Genomic DNA, 12,801 nt, shown 5'->3' with positions numbered 1-12,801 from the left:
AAGATGAAAGGGTGGATGGATGGATGGACGAAGGATGGATGGATGTGTGAAAAAGGGTGGGTGGATGGATGGATGAAAGGGTGGATGGAAGGATGAAAGGGTAGTTTGGATGAGGGATGGATGTATGGATGGATAAAAGGTTGCATGGATTAATAATGGATGGATTTTTGAAAAGGTGGGTGGATGAGTGATGGGTGAATGGATGAATGTAAGGGTGGATGGATGTACGGGTGGATGGATGTAGGATGGATGTAAGGATGTAAGGATGAAAGTGTGGGTGGATGGATGAAGGATGGATGTATGGATGGATAAAAGGTTGCATGGATGAATGATGGATGCATGGATGGATGTGTGAAAAGGTGGGGGATGAATTATGGATGGGCGGATGGATGGATGAAAGGGTGGGTGGATGAAGGATGGATGTATGGATGAAAGAATGGATGGATATATGGATGGAATAATGAAAGGGTGGATGGATGAAGGATGGATGTATGGATGGAAGGATGAAAGGGTGGATGGATGAAAGATGGATGTATGGATGGATAAAAGGTTGCATGGATGAATGATGGATGGATGTGTGAAAAGGTGGGGGATGAATGATGGATGAGTGGGTGGATGGATGGATGAAAGGGTGGGTGGATGAAGGATGGATGTATGGATGAAAGGGTGGATGGATATATGGATGGAATAATGAAAGGGTGGATGGATGAAGGATGAATGGAAGGATGAAAAGGTGGATGGATGAAGGATGGATGTATGGATGGATGGATGGATAAAAGGTTGCATGGATGAATGATGGATGGATGTGTGAAAAGGTGGGTGGAAGAATGATGGGTGGATGGATGGACGGGTGGATAGGTAAAGGATGGATGTATGGATGGAAGGATGAAAGGGTGGATGGATGATGGATGTATGGATGGATAAAAGGTTTCATGGATGAATGATGGATGGATGGATGAAAGGGTGGATGGATATATGGATGGAATAATGAAAGGGTGGATGGATGAAGGATGAATGGAAGGATGAAAAGGTGGATGGATGAAGGATGGATGTATGGATGGCTGGATGGATAAAAGGTTGCATGGATGAATGATGGATGGATGTGTGAAAAGGTGGGTGGAAGAATGATGGGTGGAGTGATGGACGGGTGGATAGGTAAAGGATGGATGTATGGATGGAAGGATGAAAGGGTGAATGGATGATGGATGTATGGATGGATAAAAGGTTTCATGGATGAATGATGGATGGATGGATGTGTGAAAAGGTGGGTGTGTGGATGGACGGGTGGATGGATGGGTGGATAGGTAAAGGATGGATGTATGGATGGAAGGATGGATGGATGAAGAATGGATGGATGTATGGAAGGATGAAAGTGTGGGTGGATGGATGAAGGATGGATGGATGTGTGGAAGTGTGGGTGGATGAATGATGGATGGATGGATGTGATGAGGTCTAACAGGCGCATTTATGGTTGTCGATAGTTGTTTATGATGAGGAGTACCAGTTTCTAGAATCTTTTTTTGTCGGAGGGGGGTCCTTACGCCTAAAAGGTTTTACAAGGGGGTCTCGGCATCAAAAAGTTTGAAGACCTCTGCCCTACACCCAGATTTCATCATTCCAATCCTTTCATTGCTGCCATCCGGGCGATCATCAGGCATTCCACAGAGAGTACTTTGCGGCCCCGGGGGAAATGTCTGTGAGTACCCATGATTTAACGTGTCACAGTTTATGTTTGAAAACAACACACACACAAAAGACCTGCCACATCAGTCGGGGCCAGTGGAATAATGGGTTTCTGCTGTTACAGCATTTTCTGCATCCTTATGAGTTGGACGCATTTGCCTCATAGTTTGAAGATTTTAACCCAAAAAAATTCTACCTCAAAGAGACAAAAAGGTTATTTATTAAAAAAGCGGCGACGTCATCTTCGCAAGGGTTGACACGTCATCTTTCTTTTTCCTATTGCCGTTAATGGTTGTCAAAATGATACTGGTGAAGTTAAATATTTACCCAGACAGCGTTAACAGGTGTAAAAGTTACAACGTAGTAGTATCACAAAATGATCTGCATTTATTCTGTACGATCTGCCTTTTCTAGACACATAATTTGGTACCCCTTGTCACATTATTGGTGTTTCCCTTGCCGCATAATTCCATTGGCCCTGACCAAATGGTGACAAGGAATTAAATAAAAGTAGGTACTGGTTGCCCCAGAGTACCTGTGAGTTACCGAGAAGTGTCGGTACTCTGTCTACTACTATAAGTACTGATCCCCAACTGAGAAGTGCAGATACTCTCCCTTTCAAATTGAAGCAGTCGCCCAGAACCTAAGAGTACTTGCTAAATAAAGACACTGACCTGACAACGAAAATTAAAAGCCCGGCGTCCGTCCTTGCATTTGGCAGCTTAAATCACGAACATTTAGGTTTCAGAAGTGTGGATCGATGGTGGAATCGACAGCTTTCTCCCGCGGAGCGATAAATGTACGAGTGACGGAGGGAGCAGAGGTGCTAGTTAAACTAACCACAAACTTGATAGCCTAACATGGAACAGAGGTAGAGTGCCCAACCAGGAAGAGGGGGGGGTAAACAGTAGAAAGACGCGCTAGTGACGCGAAGGCTGACCGAGTGGCTCTGGGCAGAGGACTGCGCCTCAAAACCTGCGTTAGGGGGAGTGTACATTCAGTCATTTACATTTACATTTGGTCAGCCTACGGCCGATTCACTGGGAGGCGGGCGAAAGTCACTCTGTGCAGAGCGAGGCCGACCGCCCACTGATAGACAGACAGGGTCGCCCAGCATGTAAAATTCAGACCATACATTGCTTTTGATAATAATGGCCACGCCTCCTTCGTGACTTGCTCAACCAGACGGCTCCTCCCTGCCCGGAAGCGGCGTGTGTTGTGACGCTGGCGGAAGACAATGCAGCCTGTCTCAGTGACAGACCGGCCTGTATGTCCTGCTAGCTGCTGACCTGCTGGTAGAGTAGACCTGGGGAGCATGAAGCACCAGCGACCACCCCCACGCCTGCCGAACACGATCAACAGGGTATCCCAGGTGAGTCGATGCTGGGTGAAATATAAAGGTCCGCAAACAAAGGGTTCGGACAGTTCATGTGGTTCTCACTAATAAAAAGCCACCGGAACTGACTGGTTCATGTACAGTTTGAAGAGGTGTTTCCTCAACCACAAATAACATACATTCCCCTACAAAATCTACTCTCGAGTTCGCCCGTGGAGCGAATTTGGGTGGATTTTGCGATTTTCTAGCAAAATTCTTCTCTCCACACTGAAAAAATTAGGATTTCGCCTATTCTGTATTTTGTGAAATATTTTTGTCCACATCCTAATGTAGGCCAAGCCATAATGCTAGGCAAAGGATTCTGACCCTGTTAAGATCCTGTGTACCTCTTAACAATAAGAGCAGACATAACAAGCATTGGAAATGCAATAGGTCTCGCATTAGAAAAGTTGGAGTTATTGGTATTGTAAATGACATATGTTATTTATTTGTTGGTTTTTAAAATTGCTAAATTGATGGCTTTGTCATTTACAATGCCAATATTTATAACTTTTGCGAATGTGACACCTATAGCATTTGGAATGCAACATATTTTGTATTTACGTGACTTAGATGGCAGCTCTTGTCGTTAGGCCACATCTCTAGAGAGCAGGAGAGTGCAGCAGGGGAGAGAAGCACAGCAATGCAATAGGTCTTGCATTAGGAAAGTTTGAGCTATTGGTATTGTAAAGGACACATTTTTTATTTATGTGCTTGCTTTGAAAATAGCGAATTAATAGCTTTGTTATTTACAATGCCAATAGTTTTATCTTTTGCAAATGTGACACCTATTGTAACACAATATGTGTTGTGAGGGTGGGTGAGGGTGAGGGGTTAAGGGGGAGGGGTCGAGGGTGAGGGGTTGAGGGTGAGGGAGGGTGAGGGGTTGAGGGTGAGGGAGGGTGAGGGGTTGAGGGTGACTGAGGGTGAGGTGTTGAGGGTGAGTGAGGGTGAGGGGTTGAGAGTGAGTGAGGGTGAGTGATGGTGAGGTGAGGTGTTGAGGGTGGGTGAGGCTGAGGGGTTGAGGTTGAGTGAGGGTGAGTGAGAGTGAGGGTGAGTGAGGGGTTGAGGTTGAGGGTGAGTGAGGGTGAGGGGTTGAGGGTGAGTGAGGGTGAGGTGTTGAGGGTGAGAGAGGGTGAGGGTGAGGGGTTGAGAGTGAGTGAGGGTGAGGTGTTGAGGGTGAGTGAGGGTGAGGCTGAGGGGTTGAGGGTGAGTGAGGGTGAGGGGTTGAGGGTGAGTGAGGGTGAGGTGTTGAGGGTGAGGGTGAGTGAGGGTGAGTGAGGGTGAGTGAGAGTGAGGGTGAGTGAGGGTGAGTGAGGGTGAGGGGTTGAGGGTGAGTGAGGGTGAGGGGTTGAGGGTGAGTGAGGGTGAGGGATTGAGGGTGAGGGGTTGAGGGTGAGTGAGGGTGAGGTGTTGAGGGTGAGTGAGGGTGAGGGGTTGAGGGTGAGTGAGGATGAGGGTGAGTGAGGATGAGGGGTTGAGGGTGGGTGAGGGTGAGTGAGGGTGAGTGAGCGTGAGGGTGAGTGAGGGTGAGTGAGGGTGAATGTGAGAGAGGGTGAGTGAGGGTGAGGGTGAGTGAGGGTGAGGGTGAATGTGAGAGAGGGTGAGTGAGGGTGAGGGTGAGTGAGGGTGAGGGTGAGTGAGGGTGAGTGAGGTTGAGGGTGAATGTGAGTGAGGGTGAGTGAGGGTGAGGATGAGGGGTTGAGGGTGAGTGAGGGTGAGGGGTTGAGGGCGAGTGAGGGTGAGGGGTTGAGGGTGAGTGAGGGTGAGTGAGGGTGGGTGAGGGTGAGTGAGGTTGAGGGTGAGTGAGGTTGAGGGTGAGTGAGGTTGAGGGTGAGTGAGGTTGAGGGTGAGTGAGGTTGAGGGTGAGTGAGGGTGAGTGAGGGTGAGTGTGAGTGAGGGTGAGTGAGGGTGAGGATGAGGGGTTGAGGGTGAGGGGTTGAGGGTGAGTGAGGGTGAGGGGTTGAGGGTGAGTGAGGGTGAGTTAGGGTGAGGGGTTGAGGGTGGGTGAGGGTGAGTGAGGGTGAGGTGTTGAGGGTGAGTGAGGGTGAGTTAGAGTGAGGGTGAGTGAGGGGTTGAGGGTGAGGTGTTGAGGGTGAGTGAGGGTGAGGCATTGAGGGTGAGGTGTTGAGGGTGAGTGAGGGGTTGAGGGTGAGTGAGGGTGAGGGTGAGTGAGGGTGAGTGGTTGAGGGTGAGTGAGGGTGAGTGGTTGAGGGTGAGTGAGGGTGAGTGAGGGTGAGGGTGAGTGAGGGTGAGGGGTTGAGGGTGAGTGAGGGTGAGTGAGGGTGAGTGGTTGAGGGTGAGTGAGGGTGGGTGAGTGAGGGTGAGGGTGAGTGCGGGTGAGTGCGGGTGAGTGCGGGTGAGTGAGGGTGAGGTGTTGAGGGTGAGGGTGAGGGGTTGAGGGTGAGTGGTTGAGGGTGAGGGTGAGTGAGGGTATGTATGTATGTATGTATGTTGAGTTTGAGGGTGAGTGAGGGTGAGGTGTTGAGGGTGAGTGAGGGTGAGGGGTTGAGGGTGAGTGAGGGTGAGGGGTTGAGGGTGAGTGAGGGTGAGTGGGTGAGGGGTTGAGGGTGAGTGAGGGTGAGTGAGGGTGGGTGAGGGGTTGAGGGTGAGGTGTTGAGGGTGAGTGAGGGTGAGTGAGGGTGAGGTGTTGAGGGTGAGTGAGGGTGGGTGAGGGTGAGTGAGGGTTAGGGGTTGAGGGTGAGTGAGGGTGAGGGTGAGTGAGGGTGAGGGGTTGAGGGTGAGGGGCTGAGGGTGAGTGAGGGTGAGGGGTTGAGGGTGAGTGAGGGGTTGAGGGTGAGAGGTTGAGGGTGAGTGAGGGTGAGGGGTTGAGGGTGATAGAGGATGAGTGAGAGTGAGGGTGAGTGAGGGGTTGAGGGTGAGGGGTTGAGGGTGAGTGAGGGTGAGGGGTTGAGGGTGAGTGAGGGTGAGGTGTTGAGGGTGAGGGTGGGTGAGCGTGAGGGTGAGCGTGAGGGTGAGTGAGGTGTTGAGGGTGAGGAGTTGAGGGTGAGTGAGGGGTTGAGGGTGAGTGAGGGTGAGGGGTTGAGGGTGAGTGAGGGTGAGGGGTTGAGGGTGAGTGAGGGTGAGGTGTTGAGGGTGAGTGAGGGTGAGGGTGAGTGAGGGTGTGGGTGGGGGGTTGAGGGTGAGGGGTTGAGGGTGAGTGAGGGTGAGTGAGGGTGGGTGAGGGGTTGAGGGTGAGTGAGGGTGAGGTGTTGAGGGTGAGTGAGGGTGAGTGAGGGTGAGGTGTTGAGGGTGAGTGAGGGTGGGTGTAATGGCTGGATTTTCTGTTTAGATGGGATCAGCCCCCAGGGGCCCCTGTGACCCAGCCAAAACGTACTCACCTTCCGTCCTCAGGACTCCTCTATCCAGGCACCTGGTACCTACCTGAGGATAGGGAACTCGCAATATACAAGCTCATATTATTAAGAACACCACTAAATCTATAGGGATACTAAGAATACTCACTGATTACTAGGGATATCCATACCCTACACCACACTTATTCACATCAGTTGGTCTCGCGGCCACCCTGACCCAGACCGTTCTACCCTAGGGCAGATCTGACACACAATCTGGTGCGTCTACACACGGGCCTGCAGAACCCAATGCTCCCTTTTCCAAACCGTTCGCGATCCTGCGAAACTTACACACTAGTTCCACTACCTAGTGCTCTCATTTACTCAAGCCACAATCCTGTGGGTATCCACACTGGTTCGACCCCCCAGTGCTCTCATTAACGCCGCATATCAACGACGACCACATTCCTATGAACACCTATACATATATATATATATATATATTGGGATATTATCTCAGCTGTCTACTCGGGATGAAACTACAATAATAACTTTGAATGTGGGTCCAGATTATTGTGTATTACCTGCTCTTGGCATCAAAGGTCCACTCACTCCCTATTTATGTGATCACCACTTACCTGATTGGGATTACTCATCCATTCATGTGCCTAGTACTCACCTAGGAGCTTCATTTACCTTCAGTGAACAAGAATAGGGGCTACACACCAGTTTGTTATAAACTGGGGGTTATTTATTACAGTAATATAAACATTAATACATATCTGACAAAGGCTATAGGTAGAACACACCACTTGAAAGAGAAGGATTACACATAACAGGAACACTCCGCTAAAAAGGGAAAAGATTAAGTGTAGAGTGTAAATGTAACTAATTCAGACTACCTCACCTATTAGAAGGAAGATTTCTCTCTCTGCCTCTGGTGGGATTAGGGCTCTCTCTGTCTCTCCCTCCTTCACCACATCACCACGCCTCTGGTTCAGTTGCTCCAGCTGACAGCCTTCTTTGATGCTCTCTGCACTGCTTTTCTCTCTCCTCATCTTCAGCAATCGTCTGCCTTCTTTCTCCATTCAAGAACTGCACTCTATTCTGCAGCTCCTAGCAGACATCCTCTCTCTCTCTGCAAGCTATTCAGAGCTCCAAGTTGTTCTGGGCTCCCAGCAGTCCTGTGCTCCAAGTTGTTCTGAGCACCACGCTGAACTGCACACCACGCTGCAATGACTTCCAAAACTGAACTGACCACTCCTCCTCTCCTGTAGCTCGCTATTATGGATTCCTCTCCCCTCATGGAAATTTCCACCGGAGGGCTGTCTCCTACCGAATTCCTGTGCCAGCTCCCAGGCTTCCACGCAACCGCAGTGGCCATCTGCTTGTTACGTCTGGGCCCAAGAGAAAAACACATTTCTCGGATAAGAAGCAGTCCTAACTGGATCTTCCCTCTAGCACAACAGCCTTAACTGAAAACATTGCCTTTGCCCTAAAAAGCCTCTCTGCTTCCATCAAGATGGAGTCTCTCTAGCTTTAGGCCTGAAAGGGGTGAAATGCTCCTTAGCTCTGTCAGAATACCTACATAAACCATACCAATATGTCTAATATGTCAAAGCCAATAGGCAATAGACAGGTTAAAGCCAAGAATAAAGGCATATTAAGCAGCTATCCTCTTCTAGGTCTGGAAAAAGTGCTTAAAAGGGCCAACACAGGCTAAGAATGCCTATACTAGATGCGAGCAAGAATAATGATCTATTATCACTGCTAAATAAAGCCAAAAACCCTGCCATTACAGTGGGTGAGGGTGAGTGAGGGTGAGTGAGGGGTTGAGGGTGAGTGAGGGTGAGGGTGAGTGAGGGTGAGGGGTTGAGGGTGAGGGGCTGAGGGTGAGTGAGGGTGAGGGGTTGAGGGTGAGTGAGGGTGAGGGGTTGAGGGTGGGTGAGAGGTTGAGGGTGAGGGGTTGAGGGTGATAGAGGATGAGTGAGAGTGAGGGTGAGTGAGGGGTTGAGGGTGAGGGGTTGAGGGTGAGTGAGGGTGAGGGGTTGAGGGTGAGTGAGGGTGAGGTGTTGAGGGTGAGGGTGGGTGAGCGTGAGGGTGAGCGTGAGGGTGAGTGAGGTGTTGAGGGTGAGGAGTTGAGGGTGAGTGAGGGTGAGGGGTTGAGGGTGAGTGAGGGTGAGGGGTTGAGGGTGAGTGAGGGTGAGGGGTTGAGGGTGAGTGAGGGTGAGGTGTTGAGGGTGAGGGTGGGTGAGCGTGAGGGAGGGGTTGAGGGTGAGGTGTTGAGGGTGAGTGAGGGTGTGGGTTGAGGGTGAGTGAGGGTGAGGGGTTGAGGGTGAGTGAGGGTGTGACCATATCCATTCCAGACACTGATAATTAATTGGCGACAAAAGTTATTATTTGACGTGGCATATCTTAATTGCTAGGTTTTTTAATTACTAGTTGATGTTTAATTTTTGTAATCATTTTTTTAAGTATGCACCTCTTAAAAAATAAATAAAAATATTGCTTGTTATGTATTTCCATTTGTAGACCTAGAATAGTTATGGTGCATTGTATGTAGCTTTAAAAAATAAAAATGTAGACTGCTCAATGTATTTCCGTGAATAGATGCAGGTTGCCTCTTTCTGTTAAATAATATCCCTTGTTCAACTTACTATAGTGGCGCTGCATGCTATGAAGCAGAGGAGGACTGACTGTCAGAGCCTTGCTCTTTCCTCTCTTGCCAACAGGGCTACTCCAGAATAAGACCACGAAAACCATAATTTGTGAAACATGGCCATTTGACTCGCAGCCCGGTCAGTGGAGGGGCTCCGCTTTCTGATCCGTAGAGGCTGATGCGCAGTCACTTTCTTGAAGAGGAAATGGGGAATAAAAACTTTACTTTTGCAGTGATGTCGATGAACCTGGCTTGATGTCACACTGCTGCATTGTGCTGATTTTCTAAGTAAAAACATGCATAGTGAGGAGCACTAATACGGGTTTGAGATGGTGGAAGAGCTGCTTATCTCTTATGGAGATAGATTATCTGGGGGGAGGAAGGGCTCCTAATGGGAAGTGTAGACGGGGAGAAATTGAGAAAAAAAAGCTGAGCAGGGAGGGTGTTATTGCGGCTATCTGTTTGCCCGAGGGGAGGAGAAATGCAGGCCTGAGGCAGAGCACACGCTGAGAAGCTTGTGGGAGGGGGGCTGGGCTGCCTTTGATCTGGTAATGCGAGGCAGGCAGGCAGGGGGCTGGTGGCATTGTGCACGCGCTTTTTAGGGCTTGCGCTTGCGCAATGACCTAAAAAGCACATGCACTTGAAGAAATCGCCAGAGGAATCGCCAGTGGTGGATCAACACTGGATAAGCCGTAATAGAGCTTCGCCAGCGATGCGCAGAAGCGCATCAGCAGGCGAGCCCTAAAAAGCATGATTACTGATTTGCATGGTGAAATCTTGGCATCATATAAAACTATTAATACGTGAATTCAGTAAACTACAGCGTTATATGTCTGGTTAAATCGATCGTGGAAAATATGAATACAATCACCACTTTCTACTGTTTACTAAGTTTAATATTACATTAAGCTTTTATTTTATGTAGCATGTAGTTCTGATCTGAAACAATGCTTTTTCACGTCCAGTAGTTTTTAGAAAATGTAAAGCAATATAGCGAAATTCTAGGAAAGAATGCTAAAATAGAAGTTACAGTGATATTTTCTGCTCCAGCACAGAGCAGCTTAAGTCATGCAAGATCAGGTTCTCAGTACTTTCTCCAGCCTCACCACCAGCTAGAGCACAAGAGCTCCCGGCTCCATGGAGGGCTGGCAGGCAATGCAGGTTGTGGTAGCCAAAAACATTATTTTATTTCTACCACATCCATCCCAGATGTGGACTCATAGAGTAATGGTACAGAATGCAATGGTCCACAAAGCCCAACACCCAAAACTCCCAACTAGCTAGACAGCGAGTTGGGCCAAAATAAGACTAACTTGTCAAACAAATCAGGGACTGACGTATTTGATGTATGCTGCTTGTAGAACGACCTTGAATGCAAATGCTATTTAAAGGGAGCGGTGCTGACCCACAACCCTTTTAAGTATTTTAGTTGATGTATATTTGGAATACCTCTGGAGAACTGTCTCTAACGAAAACAGTCCTATAGATAAGCTAGATATAACTGTGTAACTAAAAAAAACTGATAAAATGCACTTTTTAAACCTCAGGGATTTTGGGCGAAATCCTCTGCTGAAGGAACCTGTTCTTCACTGGAATTATAACTAAATCCAACAAGGCTATTCAGAATGCGCAATATGAACTCCACAAGAAGAAACACATAGTAAACTTTAAATTATGTGTTGTGAAAAAAAGATTATGGTGCTGAAACTCTCCCTTCAAATTAAAGAAGCACAGGTGTTAGACTTGGCTTCCTTGGCGTGGTTTCCCCTGACTTTTTGCCTCTGCCTCCTGCATTTTTTAATGTATACTGGATTTTGCGTTGCTGGTTTAGATGCTCTGGGCACTTTGCCACTTCTGATCAGTGTCAAAGTGCAAGAACTCCCTGTATACATTGTGAATTTGATTTGTTATCCACAATTGACTTATTTGCTTTCCTGGTAAGTCTCTAGTAAAGTGCACTGAGTGTGCCATGGCCTGTAAATCAAATGCTACTAGTGGGCTTGCAGCACTGGCTGTGTCTCCCACATGAGTAGCCCTGTGAATATGTCCCAGACCTACCACTGTAGTCCTTGCAAGTGCAGTTTTAAACTGCCATGTTGACATGGCAAGTGGGTGCACTTGCCAGGCCTGAACCTTCCCTTTTCTTACATGTAATGCACCCCCAAGGTAGGCCCAAATTACCCCCGTGGGCAGGGTGCAGTGTAGGTGAAAGGTAGGACATGGACTGGTGTGGCTGACATGTCCTGATAGTGAAATACTGTGCATATCTTGTTTCACTGTGGAAGGGCTTTCTGTCCCATAGGCTTATTGGGATTGCATTGTAACATTTTACATGTGTAACTTGCAATTGGGACAAGATGGAGAAATGGAGTTTAGGCTCCCTGAACTCGAATTTAATAACGCACCTTTTAGTAAAGATGGTTTTTCAATCCTGTTTTTGATAAGAAAATTTACTTGTGTTTAACCATTCTGTGTGCCCCTACCTGTTGTGCGTGTACCGTCTGGTTCTGGAGTGACAAGAGCTGGGTTTGTGCATTCACTCTAGGCAGTCCCAAGGAGAGTTGAGGTGTGCCCTGCCTTGCCTGGGTGACTCATCGCTAGTCTGAATATACCTTATTTGCATTTAGAGTGGTGGGAGGGGTTTTCACTAGCACCTGAATAGGCTGCATCTCCTTTTCAAAATGCTGTCTCCACCTCCTGCATTCATGCTGCACCAAGGAGACCAGGACTGGTTTGAACTGGACTCAGTGACCCTTGTCACAAAGAGAACAATGAAAAAATGGGGTTTAAGAACTGGACCTAAAATGCCAAGATTTTAGATTCACTTCTAAAAACAAGAGGACCCCGCCAAGAAGACGAGCTGCATGAGGAGCACTGCCTTTTTTGTTTGAGTTGTGAGGTGGCCTGCAGTTGCTGCTTCTGTCTGTGGTGGAGGAAAAGGACTTGCTCTTTTTGCCCTGCTGTGGTATCCTGCTTGTGAAGAAATCTCCAAGGGCCTGTGTGTGCTGACCTCCAGTTTTGGAAGACTCAGGGACATCGATCTCTTCCTTCCTTGTGCTTATTTGAACTTCCTTTTGCTTTTCTGAAGAGCTTGTATGCTTTTTCTGGAAACACCTGGTGCTATATTTTCTTTGAAAAAGCCTCCCTGGGCTTGTATCGCTGGGAAACTCTGTTTCACCTCCTTGATCACCAATTCTTCGTGCCCACTTCAGCTCCGTTCTTCAGTAACGCCACCTCCCGACGTGCCATGTCGTCAGGAAGTGGGCTGGGAAAAGGTCTGAAAATCAGCTGGGCGCGGCCGCCTGGCAGGAGCCAATGCATAAGAACCCTATTGTTGCCCCGGCAACCACTGAAGAACCCATGGTGGTCCCGCACAGAGCAAGGAACAGCAATGAGTGCTGCAGCTGCCAGAAAAGCCTAAGTGCAAACACTTACAGAGGGAAGCAGGATTCCCCCAGCTGCACCAGACCGATGTGCAGCGAGAAGCAAAGGCCTTGCACCTCTCGCCCCGGAAACCAGAGGAAAGGATCTCAACTCTGCATTAGCGTTCCGCATCTCTCCCTCTCAGAAATTCTACCTGGGGCTTTGTGCTGGTTTCCATTGAGTACATGCAAATCACCGCCCATGCACTGGGATGGTGTTCTCAGGTACGAATAGTACAGAGGTAATAATCCCAAGGTTGTGATTTTGTTAGTTTTCTTTCCCTGCAATTCATAAGTAATTGTGATTGATGCCATTTGCCTGCTTCTGCTGAACTCAGTAGAACACACTTCCCGATAGCAGGAGCA

The 12,801-nt window shown here is 48.4% G+C and overlaps 2 protein-coding genes across 2 annotated transcripts in view; one reads left to right on the top strand and one right to left on the bottom strand.

Moving 5' to 3' along the window:
- LIG4 (DNA ligase 4) overlaps window positions 1-2,600 on the bottom strand; it is a 37,244-nt gene extending 34,644 nt beyond the window's left edge. The window contains exon 1 of the mRNA XM_086934165.1: window positions 2,358-2,600. The gene's annotated coding sequence lies outside the window, so the exon portion shown is untranslated. The remainder of the gene's footprint in view (window positions 1-2,357) is intronic.
- A 319-nt stretch (window positions 2,601-2,919) lies between these two features.
- Window positions 2,920-12,801, top strand: part of ABHD13 (abhydrolase domain containing 13) — a 92,453-nt gene continuing 82,571 nt past the window's right edge. The window contains exon 1 of the mRNA XM_086934164.1: window positions 2,920-3,055. The gene's annotated coding sequence lies outside the window, so the exon portion shown is untranslated. The remainder of the gene's footprint in view (window positions 3,056-12,801) is intronic.

The sequence above is a fragment of the Lissotriton vulgaris genome, chromosome 8 (genome assembly GCF_964263255.1).
Source record: "Lissotriton vulgaris chromosome 8, aLisVul1.2, whole genome shotgun sequence".
NCBI lineage: Eukaryota > Metazoa > Chordata > Amphibia > Caudata > Salamandridae > Lissotriton > Lissotriton vulgaris.
The sequence above is the reverse complement of the archived record's forward strand: the minus strand, read 5'-3'. Positions and strand labels throughout refer to the sequence as shown.